This window comes from Callithrix jacchus, chromosome 13, assembly GCF_049354715.1.
Source record: "Callithrix jacchus isolate 240 chromosome 13, calJac240_pri, whole genome shotgun sequence".
Taxonomy (NCBI): domain Eukaryota; kingdom Metazoa; phylum Chordata; class Mammalia; order Primates; family Cebidae; genus Callithrix; species Callithrix jacchus.
In genome coordinates, this window is record NC_133514.1 from 27,166,101 (window position 1) to 27,193,698 (window position 27,598).

Consider the following 27,598-nt stretch of genomic DNA (forward strand, 5'->3'; position numbering starts at 1 on the left):
TGGGTGGATCACAAAGTCAGGAGTTCAAGACCAGCCTGACCAACATGGTGACACCCCATCTCTACTAAAAACACAAAAATTAGCCAGAAATGATGGTGCATGCCTGTAATCCCAGCTACTCAGGAGGCTGAGGCAGGAGAATTACTTGAACCCAGTAGGCGGAGGTTGCAGTGATCCAAGATCACCCCACTGCACTCCAGCCTGGGTGACAGAGCAAGATTCCATCTCAAAAAAATAAATATAGAAATAAAATAATATGTGATATGTATTTTCACTATTTGCTTAGAAGATATAAAAATTCTAGATGATATTTTATGATAAGAATATGAGGTGAAACAATTTTTATGGGTAATAGATGAGAAATGAAATGGTTGTAAACATTTTGGAAAATAATATGGCAGGACCAATTTAAAAACATGCGTACCCTACAAACTATCTTACTGTTGGGTATATATTCCTGATATAGTTTGAATGTATGTCCCTCCAAATCTCATGCTGAAATGTGATCCCCAGTATTGAAGGTGGACCCAGTGAGAGGTATTGGATCATGAGGTGGATCCCTTATGAATGGTTTAGCACAGGAATGTCCGATCTTTTGGCTTCTTTGGGCCACAATGGAAGAAGAATCATCTTGGGCCACACATAAAATACACGAACACTAACAGTAGATGATGAGCTAAAAATAAAATAGTTTTAAAAATTCACACACAACAGAAATCTCATAATGTTTTAAGAAAGTTTAATTTGTGTTAGGCTCCATTCAAAGCTATCCTGGGCTGCATTCGACCCACAGGCTGCAGGTTAGACAAGCTTGGAGTTAGCCCAGTCTCCTTAGTGTAAGTGAGTTCTTGCTCCACTAGTTCCTGAGAGATCTGATTGTTTAAAACAGCCTGGGACCTCCTTCTTCTCTGTCTTGCTCCCTCTCTGACCATATGAGATGCTGGCTCCCCTTCACCTTCTTCTATGATTATAAGTTTCAGGCCTCAACAAAAGCAGATGCCATTGCCATGCTTCTTGTACAGCCTGCAGAACCATGAGCCAAGATAAACATTTTTTTTTTTTTTTAAATAAATTACCTAGCCTCAGGTATTTCTTCTTGGCAATACAAAGAGACTAACACAATCCCTGACAGATTGTGACACATAATCAAAAAGTGTCTTCATAAGGAGACTATTTACAGAAGAGAATCTTATGGTAGCAGGGTGTCAGTGTGAATTCTACTGCAAGACTGCATAGGGACAATGTGGGTTGATTTTATTGAAAACTATGCAGCAGCTACAGGGAAATAAACAACCTAAAAGAACCTACAGTGATATGAGAATGTATGAAGAATGTCATGCTCTGAAAAAATATTAGAAATAAAATTAAATTTATAGCACAATACCCTTAAAAAATGTATACGCTCATATTTATATACATGCAGACACTCAGAAAACAACTTTCTTATTTTATGGGGATGCTTTAAGAGTAAAGAACCTATATCAAACACATTTGAGTGCCTGCTATGACAAGTGATAAAGAACAAAAGAATTAAATAAGTAAAACCAGACAGAAACTTGTAGGAAACAATAATTATAATGTCTCATGAAATAAAGAATGTGATTAATTTTCTACAATGGTAATACAAAAACAGAGACTGTCAACATCAAACATAATGAACTTTAGCATAGAGTTTATTGTAAAGCAAAATTTAAATTTTAAATACTTAGCTTGGAGAGTTTGATGAAAGAATGGTCTGCTTGAGATAGTAAGATGCACTAAACAATCCCATGAGTGTATGGGAAGAAAATACTCAAGATACTACTCATATTCATTTTGTATTTTTATTTCCAACAGAATTTAGTATCTAAATGCTAGAGAAGGCCAGGCACCGTATCTCATGCCTATAATTCCAGTGCTTTGCAGGACAAAGTAGAAAAAATACTTGAAGCCAAGAATTCTAGACCATCCTGGGAAAAATAGTGGACTTTTGTCTCTCAAAAAAAAATTAAATAGTAGCTAGACATGATGTTGTGCTCCTGTAGTCCCATCTACACAAGAGGCTGAGGCAGGAGGACTGCTTGAGGCCAAGAGTTCGAGGCTGCAGTGAAACATGATCACACCATTGCATTGTAGCCTGAATTATAGAATGAGAGCCTGTCTTGTAAGAAGTGAAATAAATAGGGGGAAGGATCCAAGAGGACCAAATAGGAACAGTTTTGGATTGCAGTTTCCAGCAAGAACAATGCAGAGGGTGAGTGCCCACAGCAATTTCAAACAAATTTTCACTGCCCACAGACCAGGAGATTCATAGGCTGAAAAGTGCCATGAGTTTTCAGCATGGTGGTTTCTGCCAGTGCTGGGTTGGTGGACAGAAACTCACACAAATCTGGGCAGTCATTTCAACTGGCACCTGAAATGCCTGGGAAACAGAGCCACCCATTCAACTGGGGGGCAGAGACAGGGGGCCAGATGATCTGGCTCGGTGGGTACTACCCCCACAAAACAAGCAATCTGAATTGCTCTGGTTGAGAGTTTCTTGCTGCAAGTACAGCTGGACCCAGGGTGGTCCAGCTCAGTGGGGGCAAGGGCAACTGCCACTCCCGAGGCAGTTCATACAGCAGCTGGGCAGAGCCTGCGGCAGCTCAGTAATGCCTCTGCTGGCAGACTGTGACTAGACTACTCTGTGCAGGGCAAGGCATCTATGAAAACAGGCAGCAGCATCAGAGGACTTATAAATAAAGCTGACCTTCCTAGGATAAAGCACCTGGGAAAAGAGTTCCTTATGAGTTCCACTGCAGCAGACTTAAAAGTACCTGCCCAGCATCTCTGCATAGAAAATTGGAGCTCCCAGCACAGCACTTGAGCTCCTATAAGGGGCAGACTGTCTCCTCAAGCAGCTCCCCAACACTGTATACCCAAAGGGACACATCATAAAGGAGAGCTCAGGCCATCATCTGGCAGGTACCCTTCTGGGATCAAGATAGCAGAAGAAGAAACCAGCAGCAACCATTACTGCTCTGCAGCCCCCTTGAGTGATCCCCAGGAAAGCAGGGTCTGGAGTGGACCTCCAGCAGTCCTGCAGCAGAGGGGCCTGACTTAGAAGGTAAACTAAGAAACAGCTTCAATATCAATGAAAGGGATGTCCACTCGGAGACCCCATCCAAAAGTCACCAACCAGAAAGGCCACAGGTAGATAAAGCCACTAAGATGGGAAGAAACCAGAGCAAAAAGGATAAAAACACCAAAAACCAGAATGCCTCTCCTCCTCCAAAGGATCACAGTTCCTCAGCAGCTAAGGATCAAAGATGGATGGAGAATGAATCTGATGAATTGACAGAAACAGGCTTCAGAAGGTGGATAATAAAAGTTTCTCAGAGCTAAAAGAACATGTGCTAACCCAATACAAAGAAACCAAGAACCTAGAAATAAGGTTAGATGAGATGCTAACTAGAATAAACAGATTAAAGAATATAAACGACTTGATGGAGCTGAAAAACACAGCACAAGAAACTTTGCTAAGCATACACAAGTTTCAATAGCCAAATCAATCAAGCAGAAAAAAGGATATCAGAGATTGAAGATCAACTCAATGAAATAAAATGTGAAGGCAAGAATAGAGAAAAAAGAGTGAAAAGAAATGAACAAAGCCTCAAAGAAATATGGGATTATGTGTAAAGACCTAATCTATGTTTGAAAGGTGTACCTGAATGTGACAGAGAGAATGAATCCATGCTGGAAAGCACTCTTCACGATATGATCCAGGAGAACTTCCCTAACCTAGCAAGCCAGGCCACCATTCAAGTACAGGAAATACAGAGAACACCACAAAAATACTCCCCAAGAAGAGCAGTCCCAAGGCACATAATCATCAGATTCACTAGGGTTGAAATTAAAGAAAAAATGCTAAGGGCAGCCAGAGAGAAAGGTCAGGTTACCCACAAAAGGAAGCCCATCAGACTCAGTGAATCTCTCCTCAGAAACCCTACAAGCCAGAAGAGAGTTGGAGCCAAACTTCAACATCCTTAAAGAAAAGAACTTCCGACCCAGAATTTCATATTCAGCCAAACTAACCTTCATAAGTGGAGGAGAAAGAAAATCCTTTATGGACAAGCAATTGCTGAGAGATTTCATCACCACCAGGCCTGCCTTACAAGAGCTCATGAAAGAAGCACTAAACAAGAAAAGGAACAGCCAGTACCAGCCACTCTAAAAACATACCAAATGGTAAAGACCATTGACACAATGAAGAAACTGCATCAACAAATGGGTAAAACAGCAAGCTAGCATCAAAATGGCAGGATTAAATTCACACATAACAATATTAACCTTAAATATAAATGGGCTAAATGCCCCAATCAAAAGACACAGACTGGCAAATTAGCTAAAAAGTCAAGACCCAGCAGTGTGCTGTATTCAGAAAACACATCTCACATGCAAGGACACACATAGGCTCAAAATAAAGGGATGGAGGAAGATTTATCAAGCAAATGGTGAGCAAAAAAAAAAAAACGAGTTGCAATCCTAGTCTCTGATAAAATTGACCTTAAACCAACAAAAATCAAAAGAGACAAAGAAGGACATTACATAATGATAAAAGGATCAACGCATCAACAAGAGCTAAGAATCCTAAATATATATGCAACCAATACAGGAGCACCCAGGTACATAAAACAAGTTCTTAAAACCTACAAAGAGACTTAGACTCCCACACAATAATAGTGGGAGACTTTAACACTCCACTATCAATATTAGAAAGATGAATGAGACAGAAAATTAACTGGGATATCCAGAACTCAAACTCAGCTCTGAACCAAGTGGACCTAATAGACATCTGCAGAAATCTCCACCCCAAATCCACAGAATATACATTCTCCTCAGCACCACATTGCACCTACTCTAAAATTGACCACATAATTGGAAGTAAATCACTCCACAGAAAATGCAAAAAAGCAGAAATCATAACAAACAGTCTCACAGACCACAGGGCAATCAAATTAGAACTCACAATTAAGAAACTAAGAACTGCAAAGCTTCATGGACACTGAACAACTGGCTCTTGAATGTCATGGATAAACAATGAAATGAAGACAGAAATAAAGATGTTCTTTGAACCAATGAGAACAAAGACACGACCTACCAGAATCTCTGGGACACATTTAAAGCAGTGTCTAGAGGGAAATTTATAGCAATAAATGCCCGCATGAGAAGCAAGGAAAGATCTAAAATCGACACCCTATCATCAAAACTGAAAGAGCGAAAGGAGCAAGATCAAAAAAACTCAAAAGCTAGAAGAAGACAAGAAATAACTAAGATCAGAGCAGAATGGAAGGAGATAGAGATGAAAAAAACCCTTCAAAAAATCAATAAATCCAGGAACTGGTTTTTTGAAAAGATCAACAAAATAGACCACTAGCCAGATTAATAAGAAGGAAAAGGGACAAGAATCAAATAGATGTAATAAAAAAACGACCAAGGGATATTACCACTGATTCTGCAGAAATACAAACTACAATGAGAGATTACTACAAACAACTGTATGCACATAAACCAGTAAACCTGGAAGAAATGGATAAATTTCTGGACACCTGCTCCCTCCCAAGGCTAAACCAGGAAGAAGTTGAAACCTTGAATAGACTGGTAACAAGGACTGAAGTTAAGGTAGCAATTAATAGCCAACCAACCAAAAAAGTCTAGGTCCAGAAGGGTTCACAGCTGAATTCTACTGGATGTGCAAAGAGGAGCTAGTACCATTACTTCTGAAATGATTCCAAACAATACAAAGAGAGGAAATCGTTCCTAAATCATTTTGGGACACCAACATCATCCTAATACCAAAACCCGGCAGAGACTCAACAAAAAAAAGAAAACATCAGGCCAATATCCATGATCAACATAGATGCAAAAATCTCGAATAAAATACTGGCAAAACTGATTGCAGCAGCACATTAAAAAGCTTATCCATCATGATCAAGTAGCCTTCATCTTGGGATGCAAGACTTGTTCAACATATGGATTACATGTAAATGTAATCCACCACATAAACAGAACCAAAGACAAAAACCACCTGATTATCTCAATAGATGCAGAGAAGGTGTTTGACAAAATTCAACAGCCCTTTCTGCTAAAAACTCTCAATAAACTAGGTATTGAAGGAACATATCTCAAAACAATAAAAGCTATTTTTGACAAACTTAAAGCCAATATCATAATGTGCAAAAACTGGAAGCATTCCCTTTGAAATCTGGCAAAAGACAAGGATGCCCTCTCTCACCACTCCTATTCAATATAGTATTGGAAGTTCTAGCCAGAGCAATTAAGCAAGAAGAAAAAATAAAGAGTATTCAATTAGGAAAAGAGGACACCAAATTGTCTCTATTTGCAGACAACATGGTTACATATTTATAAGACCCTATTGTCTCAGCCCCAAATCTTCTGAAACTGATAAGGAACTTCAGGAAAGTCTCAGGATACAAAATCAATGTGCAGAAATCACAAGCATTACTATACACCAATAACAGACTAACAGAGCCAAATCATGAGCAAACTCCCATTCATAATTGCTGCAAAGAGAGTAAAATATCTAAAAATACAACTGACAGGATATAAAGGATCTCTTCAAGGAGTACTGTGAACCACTGCTCAAGGAAATAAGAGAGGACACAAACAGATGAAGAAACATTCCATGCTTATAGATAGGAAGAATCAATATCTTGAAAATGGTCAAACTGCCCAAAGTAATTTATAGATTCTATGATATCCCCATCAAGCTACCAATGACCTTCTTTACAGAACTGGAAAAAACACTTTAAACTTCATATGGAACCAAAAGAGAGTATAGGCAAGGAGTTCATGACTTGCATTGGCAACAAAAGCCAAAATAGACAAATGGGACCTAATTAAACTCCAGAGCTTCTGTACAGCCAAAGAAACAATCATTAGAGTGAACTGGCAACCAACAGAATGGGAAAAATTTTTTGCAATCTAACCATCTGACAAAGGGCTAATATCCAGAATCTAGAAAGAACTAAAACAGATTTACAAGAAAAAAAAACCAACTCATCCAAAAGTGGGCATAGTATATGAACAGACACTTTTCAAAAGAAGACATCTATGAGACCGACAAACATATGAAAAACTGCTCTTCATCACTGATTATTAGAGAAATGCAAACCAAACCACATTGAGATGCCATCTCACGCCAGTTAGAATGGCGATCATTAAAAAATCTGGAGACAACAGATGCTGGAGAGGATGTGGAGAAATAGGAACACTTTTACACTGTTGTTGGGAGTGTAAATTAGTTCAACCATTGTGGAAGACAGTGTGGTGCTTCCTCAAGGAACTAGAAATAGAAATTCCGTTGATCCCAGCAATCCCATTACTGGGTATATATCCAAAGGATTATAAATCATTCTATTATAAAGACACATGCACACATATGTTCATAGAGGTACTGTTTCTAATAGCAAAGATCTGGAACCAACCCAAATACCCATTGACGTTAGACTGGACAAGGAAAATGTGGCACATATACACCATGGAATATTATTCACCAATAAAAATTGGTGAGTTTGTGTCCTTTGTAGGGACATGAATGAAGCTGGAAACCATCATTCTCAGCAAACTGACACAAGAACAGAAAATCAAAGACTGCATGTTCTCACTCATAGGCAGGTGATGAACAAGGAGAACACATGGACACAGGGTAGGATCACACACTGGGGTCTGTTGAGGGTGCCAAGGAAGGGACAGCGTGGGGTTGGGGAGGTCGGCGAGGGATAACATGGGGAGAAATGCTAGATGTAGGTGACAGAGGGATGGAGGCAGCAAACCACATTGCCTTGTGTTTACCTATGCAACAATCCTGCGTGATCTGCAGATGTACCCCAGAACCCAAAGTACATTTAAAAAGAAAAGTGAAATAAGTGCTAGAAGACCATATATCTTTGTAGTTTTCAGCCCCTACCACAGTTTTTTGTAAATTAAATATTTTGTTTATTCCCAGCATTCCAGCTATTACTCTGCACATTGCAGGCTTGTTCTATTTACTCAAATCCCTAGATCCAGCAAATGTCCTTAGGGATGGGCTCAGCTGCTAATCTGTGACCACCTAGGAAGGGCTTGTTTTTCTCTGAAATTTAGCCCATTGAAACTTTAGGCCCATAACTTTTGGATAGCTTTAAAAATATATATGATTTTTCAAAACAGGTTTATCCAATATCTTCTTATTATGGAAGGAGCACTTAGCTTTGGTAACTTTCCTTATTTTAATTGGAAGAAGAACCTCTGACATTGCCATTGTAATGAGGTTTTTGATGTTTGACCTTAGTGAAGCAATTGAGTCCAAATCCTTTTGCTATCTGATGCATGTACTGAAGGATTATATGAGAAATTGTATGCAGAGTGCATAATATAAAATTTCTAATGCACACTATTAATATACAGTTGCATTATGACTACATGCTGAAAACACATGATCCGATCACTTCCTGAGACTAAGAGCCAGACTTTTTCAGCAATACTTAACTGTCAAATAATTCTATTCAGTTTTTCAGTGGGGCTTAGTGTTTGGTCTATAAAATGCTGCCACAGTATGCATATCAGTTATCTCAATAAGTATGCTAACTAATTTCACAGACATATTTTTGTAGCAATGGTTACTTAATGAAAGAAGTAATGTATTGATGTCATTTCTTTTTTTTTTTTTTTTTTTTTTTTTTGAGACAGAGTTTCACTCTTGTTACCCAGGCTGGAGTGCAATGGCACGATCTCGGCTCACTGCAACCTCCGCCTCCTGGGTTCAGGCAATTCTCCTGCCTCAGCCTCCTGAGTAGCTGGGATTACAGGCATGCGCCACCATGCCCAGCTAATTTTTTGTATTTTTAGTAGAGACTGGGTTTTACCATGTTGACCAGGATGGTCTCGATCTCTTGGCCTCGTCATCCACCCGCATTGGCCTCCCAGTGCTGGGATTATAGGCGTGAGCCACCACACCCGGCCTGATGTCATTTCTAATTGAAGCTACTTCTCTCATTGTGAACTGGTTACAAACATTTAATGCTCTAGCTATTTCAAGGAGCACTGATAGGCATTACCCAAAGAAGATGATATGTTCCTATAGAGCAAGAACCCTTATTCCTTTTTATCTTCTTTTTGATAAACTCTACAATCTCTTGGTAGTAAATCCAAATTCCTTGAGAGGTACAAAACAATCCTCCATAAATTTACATTTATGACCCTGAAGATTCAACTTGAGACCATGTTCGGAATGGGAGCTTCAGAAACCTATGGCAAACACATGGATATATGGTAACTTAAGACACAATCCCTGCATTACCTTTAAATTCAATGGGAAAATGTGACAAGGAATAATATTTAGGGCAGCTAGGATAATGCTACCTTCTCATGTCTAACATAAGCAAATAAAATCTAATACTAATGCTCTGAGGCCTAATAATACAGTTTATGTCTGTCAAAAAGCCACTGTAGGCTACTGTAAAAAAATAAATAAACAGCTATACAACCATCTGAAAGCCATTACCTGTCTCTGGTTTCAAACAATCACATGTCTACTGAGGTTGTAGGGCTGTATCAACATCTTCTATCTCTCAGAAGAGATGTTGTTTCTCAAATGCTAATATTTGACTGACAAAAGTCTTGCAGCCAGGGCTCATTGCAAGTATCGGTAGAGTGAAAATATAAAATCAGATCACTTCTCATGAATGCTTAAAGAATTGAAAAACTACTGTAAGGAGACAGTCTGTCGGTGCATGTCCGCGCACATGCGCACGTGTTTGTGTGTGTGTGTGTGTGTGTGTGTGCAGCTTTATTAACTTTACTAACTTTATTTAAAATATGTAAAAAATTAGATTGGGAAGTAAAATATCCTTTTTTCTCTCTCATTATAAAACTTTTGGCTCATGGAATTCTGACATTCTGTCACTCGTGTAAAAGTTGGATTCATGAAAACAGTAGTTGGACTGAGCCTGCCTCTGCAGCTCTTACACAAGTGCCTCCTATTTTGCTCAACAAGCAGTTTCAAGAACCCAAAGACAGAGATTGAGAAAGACAGGCTCAGAAGTCTCTTCATTTTCAACTTCTTGGATTCATCACTTTGTTAATGCAGACCAGTAAAAATCAAAGTTTTCTGTGTCATTTATCAGATTAATTACTTTCTTCATAGAAAGAGTGATTTGGGAGGATAGTAAGCAAGAAACTGTCTGTCCATGCTTCTTCCTGAAAACAGGGGAATAAATATGTTAAACCTGTTTTTAACAGATGAATGGGTAGTTGAGTATTGCCTAGCTATTTGTCCTTCCACTTGTGGCAGATTACTTCTGCATATTTTTTTTCTCAATCTCTGATCATGGCTTATAGAAAACAATTACGTACTGAATTACTAATTGTATCAAAAGTCCATTAGACTTATTGTCAGAGTGTGTTCAGCTTTGTCTATGATAAATAGGAGTAATAATATAAAAATATAAAAATGATATTATAACTAAAATTATTCCACTACAAAGAAAAGTTATGTACTGTTATGAAAGCCCTACTATGAAAGTCTTTTATTTAGGGATATCAGGTAAGGCTTCCCTTGGTGGGGAAGATTGAAGAACAAAATTAAATAAGATTAAGAGCTAATTATGTAAATATGGGGTGGTAGTGGGACAAGCATGTGACCAGGAGACAAGAAGCATATTACATTTGAGAAAAAAAATTATTACCCAATCATTCAAATCCAAGAAATTCATGTCACCAGAGGAGAGGAGAGAGAAATACAAAGAACAGATTATGTACTCCTTGAACTCCATTTTGGACTCTTGATATTTATCCTATTACCAGTGTGAAGATCTTTGGGAGATTTTAAACAGAGCAATTTTCAATGTAAATTGTATTTGCATTTCAAGTAAATCATTCTGGATATAGCAGAAAAAACTTTTTTGAAGAGAGAATCAGGGAGAGCACCTTAGAGGTGCTCACCATAGCCCAGGTGAGAGAGTGGTGGGCTACATCCCATGATAGCAATGAAGACAGAAAGAGAAAAAAATATTTCAAGAATATAGAGAAGGTAAAAATCTGATAAAACTTGGTAATTGGAAATGGAAATGTGAAGAAGGAAATGTCAAGAATTACATTTAGATGTCAGGTGTAGGTAGAGGTTGATATCATTTTCTGGAAAAAAATAACACAGGAAGATTACCACTTTTAGTGAAAGATATCTGGATTGCTTAAAATATTATGAAATGGGACTTTTCCAAATTAATTCAAGTAAATTAGGAAGGTTGAGCTTCAAGGCGCAAGAGAAGGTGACAGTGGTAACAGTGCCTTTGGCATCAGTACTTGTGCCAGACTCAAGAAAAGTTAGTGTGATTTGGAGCAGATAGAGACTAGAATATAAAAAAGAACTTTTTTGTTTTTCTTCTTGAGTCTTGTGCTACTTGAAGGAGTAAATAGTTGGGCCTTATTTAAAGTTGCAGATTTGGGTATACCCTGAACTGAAGAGGAAATAGCATAAAATGAAAGCAATTCATCAATTTTATTCAGTAAACATTTACTGATTTTCTTTCAGGTTTAAGTATTATGGTAGGTATTGTGCAGTAATTAATTTATTGACCATCTTCTCTCATGTAATACACAAAAAAACATAATTTTTAAGTGTGGTATTGTTTTCACCTTACACCAATCCTTTTCCATTATCACAATTCATTTAATCAGATTATTTCAGTGATAAGTACATTTTGAAGTTAATGGAATATTTAAAAGGTTGTAATGATGTAACTGCTGATGTAGTAGTATACAAAACACATTTGATTCATATTATTGAACACAATTTCATCAAAATTCTTATCTATAAAACAAACATTTTAACACATCTATTCTCTTGCTTTATGTAAGTTTGTATCTATCATTTATATCTATCAAAGTATGTTTCTAGTTTTTTATTCTCAATCATAAATGACAGCATTAATTTTTACAAACATTAATGATGAGCCATACTCATAACTATTTATATCTAAGTCACCTTAGATTTATTGAACAATTTCTGAGTAACTAATGGCTGGCATTTTATTATTATATGATGATAAAAGATTTTACAGTATCCAGGCTTCAGACATATTTTTGAAAACTCATTTCTATATGGGACAAAATTTAAATCAGTTGTAACACATGATCCACTCAAATATATTCTCCAGAATGAGCTATTAAAATGAAATACCAAAGTGGTTCCCCAAGACACCAATTTATAGCCTATATGTGCAGTGCAGAGTTACTGGACCAAAGCACGGTGTAACAATGAAAATTTTATTTCTTGTCGTCTTTTTCCTAAGATGTTTCTCACTCCCAGTAACATAAAAATATATATTACAAAGAAAAATTGACACACATAGAAGTAAATATAAAGTATATTCATAGTATTCATATTGATATTAGCTTTCCTTTTTCTATTAAAGGATATAAGAAACTTGTGTTATTCAGGGTTTTGTAACTTCTTGTTCCTTAGAAAGTACATAAATTCTTCAGAGCCTCAAGAGTTATGTTTAGTGCATTATTCAAATAGTGTCTAACACTAGTTAGATAGCTTAGCACTCAAATTGCCGTAGGAATGTCTGTAGACCCACCTTGATTGAACAGTCCTGATAAATTACAGAAGTGGGTAGCACACTGAGAGATCCCTGACGTATGATGCTTTTGCCAGCAGAGTATTTTATGTGTTGATCCACTGCAGTGTGTGTGTACTTGTGTGTGTGTGTGTGTGTGTGTTTACATTGTGGTATGTGTCTTAGGATATGGCCATTAGGAATTTGGAGGAGTGAGGACCGTGCCTGCTTCATAAGACATGTTCTAAACATAGTCAAAAGTAACTAAACCAAGTAAACAAATTAGACATTAATTAAATTTAATACTGGGCTGGAAAGAAGTGTTCAAGGTCAAGAAAAATAAAGAAACATAATGAAATAAATGAAATGTTTAAATTGATTAGTAGAATGAGACAAATAATTTTCAGTTTTTAATTTTTGATGAATATCAGTATGTAAAACTAAGAATTACATGGCTGCCAGTTGATTAAAAACACTACTTAAAATTTTAGCTACTCAAACAGCTATATATGATCTTCTAATCCTACATTTCTGTCTCAAGAATGACTTGATAAAATGATTTTTTTAAATGATAAATTCTAACCTTAAAAGAGCTTACATGAGAATCTGGATTGTCAGAAGTATGACGTTTTCAGTGATACGTTGGTATTTCTGTTATGTATGTCAAAGTCAACCATTCATTTGTTACCTGAGATGTTCTCAAGATTACAAATTGACTTTGAATGTATACTCAATAAATGATTGGTTGGATGATCAAATCAATACCTTCTTTCTATACATTTTAATATATGAATATAATATTTTATACTCATCAGTGAAACAGAGAGACATGAGAGAAGAGAAACAAGAATAAGGGGATAAGAATCAGACCTCATTTTGCAGTATATTTCCTACGTTATCAATTTTTGAATGTTTTGAAACAACTTATTATACTCAGAAAATATTGTTATTTCCTAGGCAGAAAGTGGAATTTAAAGGAAGTCCATATTTCTACATTACAATAACTTATACTATAGTTCACAGAAGACATAGGTGAGTCAGATGCAGAAGAAAGGTTGGTAATCAAGCTGAGTGTGATTCTGAGAGTCAATCTAATATTATCTTACATAATTATTGTATCACTGTAACGTTTGACATATCTGTTGAAATAAAAGGCATGAGAGTTTTGCGTGAGCTGGTGAAATCTGCTGCATGGTGTTAGGAGAGAGGTTAGTCCGTGTGATTAGGCCAGATGTGTTTACTAATTGAGGCTTAGAAAGTTAGATTACCAACCTCTCACAGAGACTGGAAGATACAAGAGCTAAATTGTGTAAGATTTATATTTGCAATATATTTAATAATATATATTGAAGTCTTAAATATGCCAATTTCAAGTCTTTTTTCTAGTTTGCAATACTTAGTTTTCACCTCATCCTTGTTTTTAGTACATATGTTTTGTGTATTTAAAAGTTATGTTAAAAAAGTCAGACCATCTCTTTTTCCACCTTCCCCTTTATTGCCATTTACATCCACACATCTACACGCACATGCACTCGCGCATATTGACCAAAATTAATTTAGATGTACAAATGGGTTCTTTGAAGCAAAAAAGTCAATCTATTTAGTAAAAGTGTCATGCCCATTTGAATTATATTTATAATCTTTTTAAGAAGAAAGAACTTTCTTAATATTTTGAAGATATTATTTTGTATCCGTTTTATAATTCTGTGGCCACCGAAAGAAATACGTCAAATCGTAGACACAATGAATATAACTGGTAGTTTAAAATGTTTAATTTTTGCAAGTCATTGTCCCCATTCTAATTTTTGAATGCAACCACAGCCTCTTACAAAACAGCCTTGTTAAAGTAATTCTCTGATAATGAATTCTTAATTAAAAGGGGAATTCCACAGGAATTTATATTGCCCTTTTATGTTTAATAAAATTAAGAGCCTGAAAAAAACTGATGTGTTCTGTAAAACTGAATTATCTTACATTCAGTTCCACTGGTTTGCAGTGTTTTACCTTTATATCAAAAAATTGTAAGTGATTGGTTGATGAATTTTTTTTTCTTTTAGATATTGCTGCTGAATCCATGGAGAAAAAAAGGGTAAATTTCCAGAACTAATTAATGTTTTGTTAAATGTCAAAAATTACAAGCGATAGTATTAAAGAGGTGGAGAAAATGTTATTTAAGACTATTGCAAAAGAGGTCAAGATTATCGCAGAAACATTGAATTCAATTCCGATGAAACAAAAGGCAGGAGAATTTGCATTCTAGGGAAATCTACTGCGTGCTGTTAGGAGAGAGGTTGGTCAATGTGATGAGGCCATTGTGTTTGCTAACTGAAGTTTAGGAAAGTTAGGTTCCTAACCTCTCAAAGAGACTAAACAGATTGGTGTGTTATCTTTCTAGAGGATTACATTTCAATGGGTTAACTCCCAGACCCTTGAAAGTCATTTCCATATTTTAAAACTGGCCAGAGGCTAGTGGGTGATTTACATCTCAAAGGGGCAATTGCAACTTTACTTTGGTGAGTAATCTTAGACAGTACAAGTGAAGTCCCTGGCATCAGAAGGAAGCCTGTTTAAATTTTGGTCTAGCTGGAGGAAAGTTAAGGCCACTGTAGTCTCCTGCTCATAAGCAATAGAGGAAAACAGTTTATTTTAAACATGGCAATGAGACACAGAATTTCAAACTTTTGTTCATAATACAACATAGGATTACTATCAAGCCATCAATCTTGGGCTTCTAATAATATGACAAACGTGTTTTGGTTTGTTTTATTAATACCATCAGCAAACTAGTGAGATAGTAGTGAGCAACTAGGTTGTGATTTGGATAGGAACAGAAGTAAGAAAGGGGAATCTAGCATTCAGAACTCTTTTCGTGTCAGGAAATTTACTCTTCTGGAGAAAGCTAAGGAAAGTCTGAGCTGCGCATTTGAGAGCCTTGGGGACTTAGGGGGAGAAAAGTTGTTTTTTAAAGCTTCTTAAAAGTGGGAATCCTGATTAACCACTCAGGTTGCCTGGAAACCCAAAATACTGTGTACTGGAAGAAAAGATAAAACATAATGGAGTTTGTCATAGCACTTAACTATAGTGTAGGAACTCCAACCCTGAAGAGGCTCACTTCAGTTGCATACGTGCTAAAACTGGAATAAGACAGACAAGACTTGCAGGCCCCCTGTCCAAAGAAGGCATGTAGATCTGTGACACATTTTTATTTTTTAAAAGTAGTATTAAGTAAGGTATGAATACCTTGAAATTATATTAAGTATTAGGAGTTCTCAGACTACTAATTCCCTCAGGCACCTGGCCAAAGAAATTTCTCTCTGGGGTAAGATAAAATAAGCTGGGGATTCAGCAATATTATAGGTTTAAACCATTCTGAAGCAATTTTTTACCCCTTAGAAACATAATTGAAGTAAATTATCACTAAACAGAAGAGCAATGGTTTGAAGTCATTAGCATTTCGAGACTCAAACTCTTGGAATCTGGAAGAAATGGAATAGTATAAATCAGCACATCTAGGTGACAAACCACATAATCATAAAGGAAGAGAGGTAATATTGTAGTATCTATATTGTGTAGAGTATTATACTTTGCCATATATCATCTGTCTCATATTCCTTATAGCTTACAAATGTTATTGTTTTTTAAAATCAACATACTTTTAAGTCTCTTAACAAGACTTGATTCAGAATGGTTTCATATTCTTATTTAGAGTACAAATAAGAAGAAAGGTTTTACAATTACATTAGGAAATGACGAGGTGGAATATATCTGACCCAACAGAAGCTGAGTGTTAAAGGACCTCCAGATTTGATCTAATATACAATGGTCATACTGTCCTAAGAGAGAGAACAGTTTGGATAACCAATTAAAGGCAAATGATTCTATCATGGGTCCATATACCTTGGAGGAATCAAAGATGAGGCAATGTGAATCTGGGTTCAGTGACTCAGAGTCACTTCTAGTGTGAACACGTCACTGCTCTGAATGTGATATCTGGGTGACACACGTATTTCACTCAACATAGTCCCAAACTGCAAGAAATTGCTTTTTCTCATGCTCTACTAAATATTAGTACGTTCCAATGTTCAGGTTTCTGTTAGGTTCAATGAGAGAAGTATGCTGATACTGTTGACTTTGCATGATTTTCACCTTAATGATTAAAACTTAATCATTCACAGGCCAGGTGCAGTGGCTCATGCCTGTAATCCCACCATTTTGGGAGGCCGAGGCTGGAGAATGGGTTGAGCTCAGGAGTTCAATACCAGCATGGGCAACATTGTGAGACCCCCATCTCTACAAAAAAATCAAAGAACTAGCTGAGCACTGGGAGGCATGTCTGTGGTCTCAGCTACTTGGAAGACTGAGGGGCAGCATTGCCTGATCCCAGGGGGTTGAGGCTGCAGTGAGCTGTGATGGTGCCACTGCACTTCAGCCTGGGTGGTAGAACAAGACCATGGCACACGCACATGCACACACACACACACACACATACACACCCCTAATTACTCACAAGAAGTACAGTTAAGCCTAAGTTCTCTATGAATGACTTCTAACATAATATGTACAAGTAATGTTTGATCTTTATTATTTAGGGAATATATTACTTAGGAGACAGACAGCAACAAGATAGCAAAATACAATGCTTGAAAAGAAGGTACTTTATTTCTCTCTTGAGTAACAGTGTGCAGTGGAGGGACCCAGGGCCGGTGGGAGGCTCTGTTCCATCTCTTCTCTCAGACATCCATATTTAGCAGTTCCTACTACCATGCATGATCAACACATGGCCTCTGTATCTGGTTCCACAGGAGCTCCAACAATGCAATTTTCTAGGCAACTTCAAGGGGTAAAGGAAGTATAGGCAAGTTTAATCTTTAAAATGGTAGCCAAAAAGTAGTGTGCCTATATAATTAATTGTCCAAACCAGAACAACTCTGAGGGAAAGGAGAGTGCTAAACATACTTTTTGAAATATTTGTTAATTAGCTGACAAGTTATTTTTTATCGTATCAGTAGATATAAAAATTGTTCTAGAGAAAATATAAAATAGTTAAATAGCTTATGTTCATGTTCCTGCTTCCATAGAAAAGAAAGTGTTGGCAGTATTGCAAGTGTCTAGAGACAGGTGAGGAAGGAGAAACCTTTTATATCACCCAACATCTTTCAGATATAAGCTTCCGTTACAGTGAGAACCCTTCTTGCTGTGTCCTCACACATGTCTCATACACTATGAGAGGAAATTAAGGGAGAATCTGGAAGCATAGAACCTGTCAGGGCCTACTAAATGCCACCATTAATAATATGGTTAAAAATGAAAAATTCGGCCAGATGCAGTGGCTCACGCCTGGAATCCCAGCACTTTGAAAGGCCGAGGCAAGCAGATCATGAGGTCAGTAGTTCAAAACTACTGTAGTTCAGACTGGCCAACATGGTGAAACCCCATTCCTACTAAAAAATATAAAAATTAGCTGGGCATGGTGGCTCGTGCCTATAATCCCAGCTACTTGGGAGGCTGAGATAGGAGAACTGCTTGAGCTGGGAACCAGGAGGCAGAGGTTGCAGTGAGCCGAGATCACTGGGCTACAGAGCGATACTCCATCTGGAAAAAAGAAAAAAAAAAGGATAGGATATAGGAAATGTAGTTTTTAGTTGGATAATCTTGTACCCCACAAAATCTCAAGGAGGGATTCTGAAAGGAAAAGAAGGTGAGAGAAAATTCTGCATAAATTGTTAGCCTCTGTCTCAGTGCCTTCCATGGCGTTCCTGCTTTCTTGCTTTAAATAATTATTTTTAGTCATTTAAAGACATAAACAGAAACAAAATACTTACACAGTGTGAGCAAAAGAGTATTATTTCAGGATAAGACTCAATATCAATCCGTTGCTGTTACTGATGCTTTTTAATTATATATAATAATTTCACTATAAAGCATTTAATATATGCTATTATACTATGAAGCAACAGAAATATCACCAAGCAATGCTATTTGGAAGACTGAGGTTTTGGAGCCAAATGATCTCTCTGGTTCATTACCAACAATTTTCGGTAGTTGTTTTATCTTAATCATATTAATGAATGATAGAAACATTTTAGATATAAATATGAGCGCAATATTTTGAAATAGATACAAAAAATAATTCTTTGGCTTAAATATTAAATATAGTATTTCTATTTTTCAGAATAAATTAGCTAAAAGAAGTATATTTCTTAAAACCATAACCAAAACCAAACATAAAATATAATTCCAGATTTATCTTTTTCCATACCAGGACACCCCCATTGTACTGTAACATTTGTTTAAATGTGTGAAATTAAAAAACACAAACAGGAAACTGCTAACCAAGATAGCAATGAAATGTTTTAAAAATTACAGCTGTGCAAGTTTCTGAATTAGAGAGATATTTGTAAGCCTTTAAATATATAACAAAACATAATAGAATTATTTCAAACAATGGCATGTGACTGGCTTTGGTCGCTGTTTCACAGTCACTGACTTGCACAGTTTGCACTTAGCTCTCATCACACCATTTCTCTTTGATATATTCATGAACGTTGATTATGCAGAGCCGTATTAATAGCAAATTGTGATAGAAATGGAAATTAAAAATAGAGAAATACATATCCATATCTAAATTTCATTGAGTTGTATAGCTAGTTTCATAATCCTAATAGCTATACTGTAGGACCAGTTTATATATATGTGTAACTTACTATAATTATTAAATTGTCTCGATATTTAGGGAAAGTTTAGGCATAATAAAGTAACGTGATCTCTAATAATGTGGCATATTTTCCATTGTTCTTCTATGGTCATTAAGGAGTAGAAACTGCAAAAACCTGGGTTTTCATGAGTTAGATACTAAGTAGAGAGAACAAAATTATCCTTAATCCATTTAGTCAGCAATCAGAACATATATGTTAGTGTGATATATAAAGGAGTAAACATGAATTTATTAAAATATTACATATAAAATCAAAGCAACCTTATCAGGCTAAACTGAAAAGAAAATAACTGTCATTAATGCTGCATATATTAATATATACATAGTATTATATATATGTTAATTTACCTTAATTGAAACCCATTATTCTTAGTTATACAATTAAGCAAGACTTACCCATTAGTAGGTCAGGATCAAATGTGATCATTCACATAGTACAATATACTTTCTTTGAATATCCTCATCAATGTAACTTGCATTGTCAAAGGTAAGTAAATTAGTATCAAAATCAAATATACTTTTTTCTATGTTTGGTTTTGTTTTGTTTCTGAGACAGGGTCTCACTATATTGCCTAGCCTGGAATGCAGGCGTTCATTCACAGCTCACTCTAGACTTGACTTCCCGGACTCAAGCAATCCTCTCGCCTAAGCTTCCTGAGTACCTGGGACCACAGGCATGTACCACTATGACCAGCTAATTTTTCAAATTTTTTATAGAGATGGAATCTCACTGTATTGTTCAGGCTGGTCACAAAGTCCCAGGCTCAAGACATCCTCCTCCTTATGCCTCCGAAAGTGTTGGGATTACAGGCATGAATCATTGCACCAGGCCTCAAATCCCATTTGTTCCACAGTTGCCTTCTGCCAAAAATTGTCGCTCTTACTTAAAATAAGATTTTCTTTTAAAGCATGCTTTTTGAAATATGGAAATCTGATCTGCCTCAGAGATACTCAGCTCGTTTATTTAGGGAAGCCTGGATTTCAAGAGTATTAAAAGATGAACAGATAATTTCAATATCTAACTGTGGGTAAGAGATAGAGTCTGTGGAAATGAGAAATTGTGTTGTATGTCAGGACAATCTAGAGAAACAGAAGCAATAGTGTGTGTGTGTGTGTGTGTGTGTGTGTGTGTGTGTGTGTGTGTGTGTGTGAAGATATATGGTGTAATAATTGGCTCATGTGTTTATGGAGTTATGGAGCCTGAAAAGTCCACACTATTTGTGTTCCACAAACTGGAGACCCAGGGAAGAAGTGGTGTGAATTCCAGCCTAAGCCTGAAGGCCTGAGAATTAGAAGTGACAATGGTATAAGGCCTTGTCCAAGGGCAGGAGACAATCAATATCTCCCCTCGTACAGTGAAGCAGAGAGAAATAATTCTACCTTCCTCTGCATTTTTGTTCTATTCAGGCCCTCAACAGGTTGTGTGATTTCCACTCACATTGGGGAAAGCCTTCTGCTTTACTTATTCCACAGATGCTAATATCTTCCAGAAATGTTCTCACAGAAACACCCACTATCTGGGCATCCTGCAACCCAGTCAAGTTGAAACATAAAATTAACTACCACACTCATCTTAATCAAGCAACAAAAGACTCTTTCAAAATTGCTATACTTTTTAATAGATAAGAAACCTATTTTGTTTCTGAGAACAAGAAGGGAGAATAAAGGAGGAAAAATCAGGCACAATTATAAAGGTGAAGTGAGTAAAGTATTTTACCCACAACTTTGAATCCCAAAATTTGAGTGAATTTTCCAAACACTGGAAATGCTATTTGCTTGAGAAATTATGTATGTTTTCCATAAAAGGTAGAACATGTTACACAGGTTTATGAAGTCTTGAGAGGCAGAGATAAATCTGTCATTTGCACATATGAACACAGCTCAAGGTGGTTACCCTGGGCATTCAAGGAGGGGAAATTAGATATTGGATCCAGGGATGGATGCTCACTGAGCTAGTAAGTCAGTACCTGGATCACTCAGGGGAAACCTATGTTATTTCTGAAGCTCCTTCTTCATCTAGTTCCTACTTTAAATTCAAGATGCTCACTGAGTCCTCCTGAAATAGTATTTCTGTCCCTTTAACCCAGGGATTTCTCCAAGCTCCATCTGGGTTCTGCTATCAATGGTGTGGTCCAGTAAGTATCCCCAGGGAGAAACCAGGGGCTACTGTAGATCGTACATTGTTTGTTTCTCTTCTCAACTGCAGAAAAACAGTCCTTAGTTGCCAATTGTCCAATGTTTGAATATGATTGTTTCATATAGTTTGTCTAGTTTTCTGGTTGCTTATAGAGGAATCACTTGTTATCCTGATTAGAGATGGAATCTCTCATCTATCAAACCTTTCACTTTAAAAGTTTTCAATTTTTTAAATTTTAATTTTGTTACAGAATAGTAACTCATTCTCCTAGTATAAAATTTCATTAAGTAATATGTAATAAAAAAAAACTCCCTCCCACGTTCACTCCCAGAGGCAAGTGATGTTATAAATTCCTTGTGTCTTCTAGAGTTATTACATGCATCTTCAAAATAAAACACAGTAAACTCAGCCATAATGGAATAATGGAGACTAAAGGAATTCAATTGCACAAATGTTTGGTCAAATTTATTGTGAGGTTGAAAAAAATTATTTTTGTTGAACTATTACTGTCACAAAAGCACAAAATCAATGACTGTGAAACTTATAGCTTGCATTACTGATTGGTGAATTGAATAGCCCCGTTGATTGTAAGGCAGTGATTTGTATGACCCCTCCCCATCTCATTACTTATAAGTCGTGTATAGAATTCTTCTTTGTTCTATAACTTTTCTGACACTTGTGATTGGAACATTAATTTTTTTCAAACTGGCTAATGTAAAAGGCCATCCTGCCCTGTGTTTAAATAGCATTTTCCTGATTACTATTCATGTTTTCATATTTTGCATAATGTCTATATTATTTGTCTTTATTTAACTGGGTTATTTGTATTGTCGTTTATATATTCTGGATATTAACACTTTGCTGTTTATATGTTGGCTGTGTTAACATTTCTTCTAGTTTGTATAAAATTCTAGTTTATTTAAATTCTAATAATGAGTGTCAGAAAGGTTATAGAACAAAGGAGACTCTTATACATGAGTTGTAAGTAATGGGATGAGGAGGGGTCATAGAAATCACAGCCTCACAATCAATGGAGGTTACTCAATTCGCTAATCAGTAATACATGCTGTAAGTTTCACAGTCATTAATGTTATGCTTTTTGTGACAGTAATAGTTCAACAAAAATAATTTTTATTAATCTCACAATAAATTTGCCCATTTTGTGTTTTCTAGTTTGTTGGAAGTCTTTTTATTTTTCTGAGAGCATCTATTGATAAACATAAGCTTTGAATATAAAAGTTGTCAAATGTTCACAGCTTAAGAAAATGTGGCACATATACACTATAGAATACTATGCATCCATAAAAAATGATGAGTTTGTGTCCTTCATTGGGACATGGATGAATCTGGAAACCATCATTCTCAGGAAACTGACACATGAACAGAAAATCAGACACCACATGATATCACTCATAGGTGGGTGTTGAACAATTAGAACTTATGGACACAGGGAGGGGAGCATCACACACTGCAGTCAGTTGGCAGGGACTAGGGGAGGGACAATGTGGTGTGGAGAAGGTGGGGAGGGGTAACATGGAAAGAAATACCAGTTATAGATGATGGGGGGAGGAAGGCAGGAAACCACCTTGCCATATATACACCTGTGCAACAATCCTACATGATCTGCGCATGTACCCAAGAACCTAAAGTACAATTTTAAAAAAGTTATCAAATGTTCAAGTTAACTTTATTCATTAACTCTTTATGGGACTTTTATTTAAAGAGTAATATTCTTCTTTAAACTTGACTATATTCTTTATTGTCTTTATAATATGTTTTTATACTGAAATGTCTTTAATATTCAAGAAGTTTATTTCTGGGTACTATGTGGAATAAATATAACCTTTTTTAAAAGGTAAGAATTTCAAACCCCAAGCTCCATTACTGAAGAAGTCAGCATTATGAGAATTATTAAACACAAACATTGAAAAACTTTCCAAATTGAGTATATTGTGTGGCATTATAAGCATAACTAAATCATGAAACTGGATTTAAGTAACGTTGCTGTGTAGCAAAGGGTAAACATTGAAATAATAGAGAAATTTGGGAAACTTCAAATTTTGGAGGGAGATAAGTTGGATTTGGCAAAGGAGGATGAGAAGAATTATCCAGGGAGGCTGGAGAATAAATAAGAGAATATGGTGTCCTGAAGAAAACAGAAAAAATATTTGAAGGAGCAGTGATTGTACAGTTACCTGTATTAGTCACCTTGAAAACCGCTTCAATGTGGGAAGTAGAAGAAAATAAGCCTGAATAAAATAGGTCCAAAAGAGAATGGGATTAGAGTAATTGAAGACAAGTGATTAAAAATAAATAGCTATAAAAGGAGAAATGGCTGGCCAGATATGGTGGCTCATGCCTGTAATCCCAGCACTTTGGGAGTCCCAAGCAGGTGGATCACTTGAGGTCAGGAATTCGAGACCAGCCTGACCAAAATGGTAAATCTCCATCACTATTAAAATTAAAAATTAGCTGGAAGTGGTGATGCATGCATGTAATCCCAGCTACTTGGGAGGCTCAAGCAGGAGAATTGCTTGAATCTATGCGGTGGAGGTTGCAGTGAGTCGAGATGGTACCATTGCACTCCAAGAGCAAAACTCTGTCTGAAAAAAAAAAACAAAAAACAAAGGCAAGAGAAATGGGGTTCCAGAGGTAGGCACACTGGGGTAAAGAAAGCTGTTAGTTTTTTTGGGCCAAGCGCCGTGGCTCATGCCTGTAATCCCAGCACTTTGGGAGGCTGAGGCGGGTGGATCCCGAGGTCAAGAGATCGAGACCATCCTGGTCAACATGGTGAAACCCTGTCTCTACTAAAAATACAAAAAATTAGTTGACCATGGTGGCACGTGCCTGTAATCCCAGCTACTCAGGAGGCTGAGGCAGGAGAATTGCCTGAACCCAGGAGGCGGAGGTTATGTGAGCCAAGATCGTGCCATTGCACTCTAGCCTGGGTAACAAGAGCTAAACTCCGTCTCAAAAAAAAAATTAAAAAAAAAATAAAGCTGTTAGGTTTTTTAAAAAAAATCATTAAATGAAATAACTCCATTTTGTTTTTTTAATTTTATGATATATATGATATATATTATTATGTATATTTAACTAATATAGGTTATATCATAATATTTATATAATACATTATGTTGTAACATTGTATCACATGTAAGGATATATAATATATATATATATATATATTTATTGCATTTTAGGTTTTGGGGTACATGTGAAGAACATGCAAGATTGTTGCATAGGTACACACATGGCAGTGTAATTTGCTTCCTTCCTCCCCATCACCTATATCTGGCATTTCTCCCCATGCTGTCTCTCCCCAACTCCCCTCTCACTGCTGTCCCTCCCCTGTTTCCCCCCAACAGACCCCAGTGTGTGATGTTCCCCTCCCTGTGTCCATGTATTCTCATTTTTCAACACTCACCAATGAGTGAGAACATGCGGTATTTGATTTTCTGTTCTTGTGTCAGTTTGCTGAGAATGATGGTTTCCAGGTTCGTTTATGTATCCATGTCTCTACAAAGGACACGAACTCATCGTTTTTTCATGGCTGCCTTATATTCCATGGTGTGTATGTCCCACATTTTCCCTCCCCAGTCTATCATCAATGGGCATTTGGGTTGGTTCCAGGTCTCTGCTACTGTAAACACTGCTGCAGTGAACATTCGTGTTCATGTGTCCTTATAGGAGAATGTTTTATAATCCTCTGGATATATACCCAGTAATGGAATTGCTGGGTCAAATGGAATTTCTATTTCTAAGGCCTTGAGGAATCGCCACACTGTCTTCCACAATGGTTGAACTAATTTACACTCCCACCAACAGTGTAAAAGTGTTCCTATTTCTCCACATCCTCTCCAGCATCTGTTGTCTCCAGATTTTTTAAAGATTGCCATTCTAAGTGGCGTGAGATGGTATCTCAATGTAGTTTTGATTTGCATTTCTCTAATGACCAGTGATGATGAGCATTTTTTCAAATGTTTATTGGCCTCATTGATGTCTTCTTTTGTTAAGTGTCTGTTCATATCCTTCACCACTTTTGAACGGGCTTTGTTTTTTTTGTTTTTTTTTTTTGTTTTGTAAATCTGTTTTAGTTCTTTGTCAATTCTGGATATCAGCCCTTTCTTCAGATGGGTAGACTGCAAAAATATTTTCCCATTCTGTTGGTTGCCAATTCACTCTTGTGACTGTTTCTTTTGCCGTGCAGAAGCTGTGGAGTTTGATTACGTCCCATTTGTCTATTTTGGCTTTTGTTTTCAATGCTTTTGGTGTTTTGGTCATGAAGTCCTTGCCTACGCCTATGTCCTGAATGGTTTTGCCTAGATTTTCTTCTGGGGTTTTTATGGTGTTAGGTCTTATGTTTAAGTCTTAATCCATTTTGTTGTTTTTTGATGTGAGAAACTTAGTGAAGAAATTAAAATTGAAGATGCAGAAGCAGCAGCAAGAAGATTTCTGGAATGATAACTGTGAATAGATAACAGGTGTGATGGTTAATATTGAGTGTCAACTTGATTGGATTGAGGGATACAAAATACTATTCCCAGGTATGTCTGTGAGGGTGTCCTCAAAGGAGGTTAGCATTGTGTCAGTGAACTGGGAGACCCAGAACCACCATCAGTCTGGGTGGGAACCATCTAATCAGCTGTCAATGTGGCTAGAATAAAAGCAGGGAGAGGACAGCAGAAAGATGAGACTGGATGAGTCTTCCGGCCTCCATCTTTCTCCTGTACTGGATGATTTCTGCCTTTGAAAATTAGACTCCAAGTCTTCATATTTTGAACTCTTGGACATACACCAGTGGATTGCCAGGGGCGCTCAGGCCTTCGATTGCAGACTGAAGGTCACTGTTGGCTTCCCTACTTTTGAGATTTAGGGACTTAGAAATGCTCCACAGCTTGCTGATGGCCTATCGTGGGACTTTACCTTGTGATTGTGTGATCCGGTACTCCTTAATAAACCCTTTTTTATATGTACTTCGATCCTTTTAGTCCTGTCCCTCTAGAGAACCCTAATACAACAGGAGACAGGACCTAGTCACAGTTAGAGGAGTAGACATTAGTTAGATGCCAACAGTTCATCCATACGAAAAGGAGAGATAACAGAATGTAGGTGTAGATATATGAAGGTGAGCAGATGTAGCAACCATAGATTTCGATTACTACATTTTTACAAATGGAATAGAAAATAAACTCATCAACAAGATTGAAAATGGGAAGGAGAGAAAATAAGAACTGTTGCTCAAAAAAAGCATGAGAGTGAATGGAGCAGGGAATATTAATTTTTCTAGGAAATATGAAGACATGAGATTTGCAATTATGAATTTGAGGTGAAATCAAAAAATAGATTCTTAGTTATATTTTAAATTTTTTTCATTTATTTAAAAATCTGTGCATAATATCCATAGAATTAGTTTTATACAGAAGTGTTTCACTGTCCTAAAAATCCTCTGTGCTTTACCTACTTATCTGTTTGTCACCCATAACACCTGTTAACTACTAATTTTTTTTTAACTGTCTCCGTAGTTTTGCCTTTTCTGGAATTTCATGTAGTTGGAATCATACAGTATGTAGCATTTTCTGATTGGCTTCATTCAGTTAAAAACATGCATTTGAGATTCCTTTATGTATTTTTATGTCTTGATAGGTAATTTGTTTTTAATACTGAATAATATGTCATTATCTGGATGTATTACTGTTTATCCATTTACTTAATAAGGGACATCTTGGTTGCTTCCAAGCTCGGCAATTATGAATAAAGCTGCTGTAAACATTCTTGTGCAGGCTTTTTATGAGGACCTGTTTTTAACTTCATTGGGTAAATACCAAGGGGCATGATTGCTAGATTATATGATAAGATTATACTTAGTTTTGTTTAAAAAAGGCTGCCAAACTGTCTTCCAAGGTGATGTAACATTTTCATTCCTGCAATGAATGAGGGTGCACATGGTCGGTCCCACATCCTCAGCAGCATTTGGTGCTACCTGCCTTTCATATTCAAGAGGTTCCATCCTCATAATTATTATGCACTTATTGTTAGAATGAGAATCTTCCATTCATCCCCAGCATGATTTCTTAAACCATCTTGAGTGAGTTCCTTGAAGTCTAAAATTCCCCAGAAAATAAAAGTTAACTATCTATTGAGAGCTGAAGTTTGCAGAGCAGA

The 27,598-nt window shown here is 36.7% G+C and overlaps 1 protein-coding gene and 1 non-coding gene across 2 annotated transcripts in view; both read left to right on the forward strand.

Moving 5' to 3' along the window:
• Positions 1-27,598, forward strand: part of SGCZ (sarcoglycan zeta) — a 1,232,742-nt gene that overhangs the window by 766,617 nt on the left and 438,527 nt on the right. The gene's annotated exons all lie outside the window — the stretch shown is intronic.
• On the forward strand, positions 15,688-15,792 carry LOC118147043 (U6 spliceosomal RNA). The gene has a single exon (XR_004733217.1). It is a non-coding gene; the product is annotated as a U6 spliceosomal RNA (small nuclear RNA).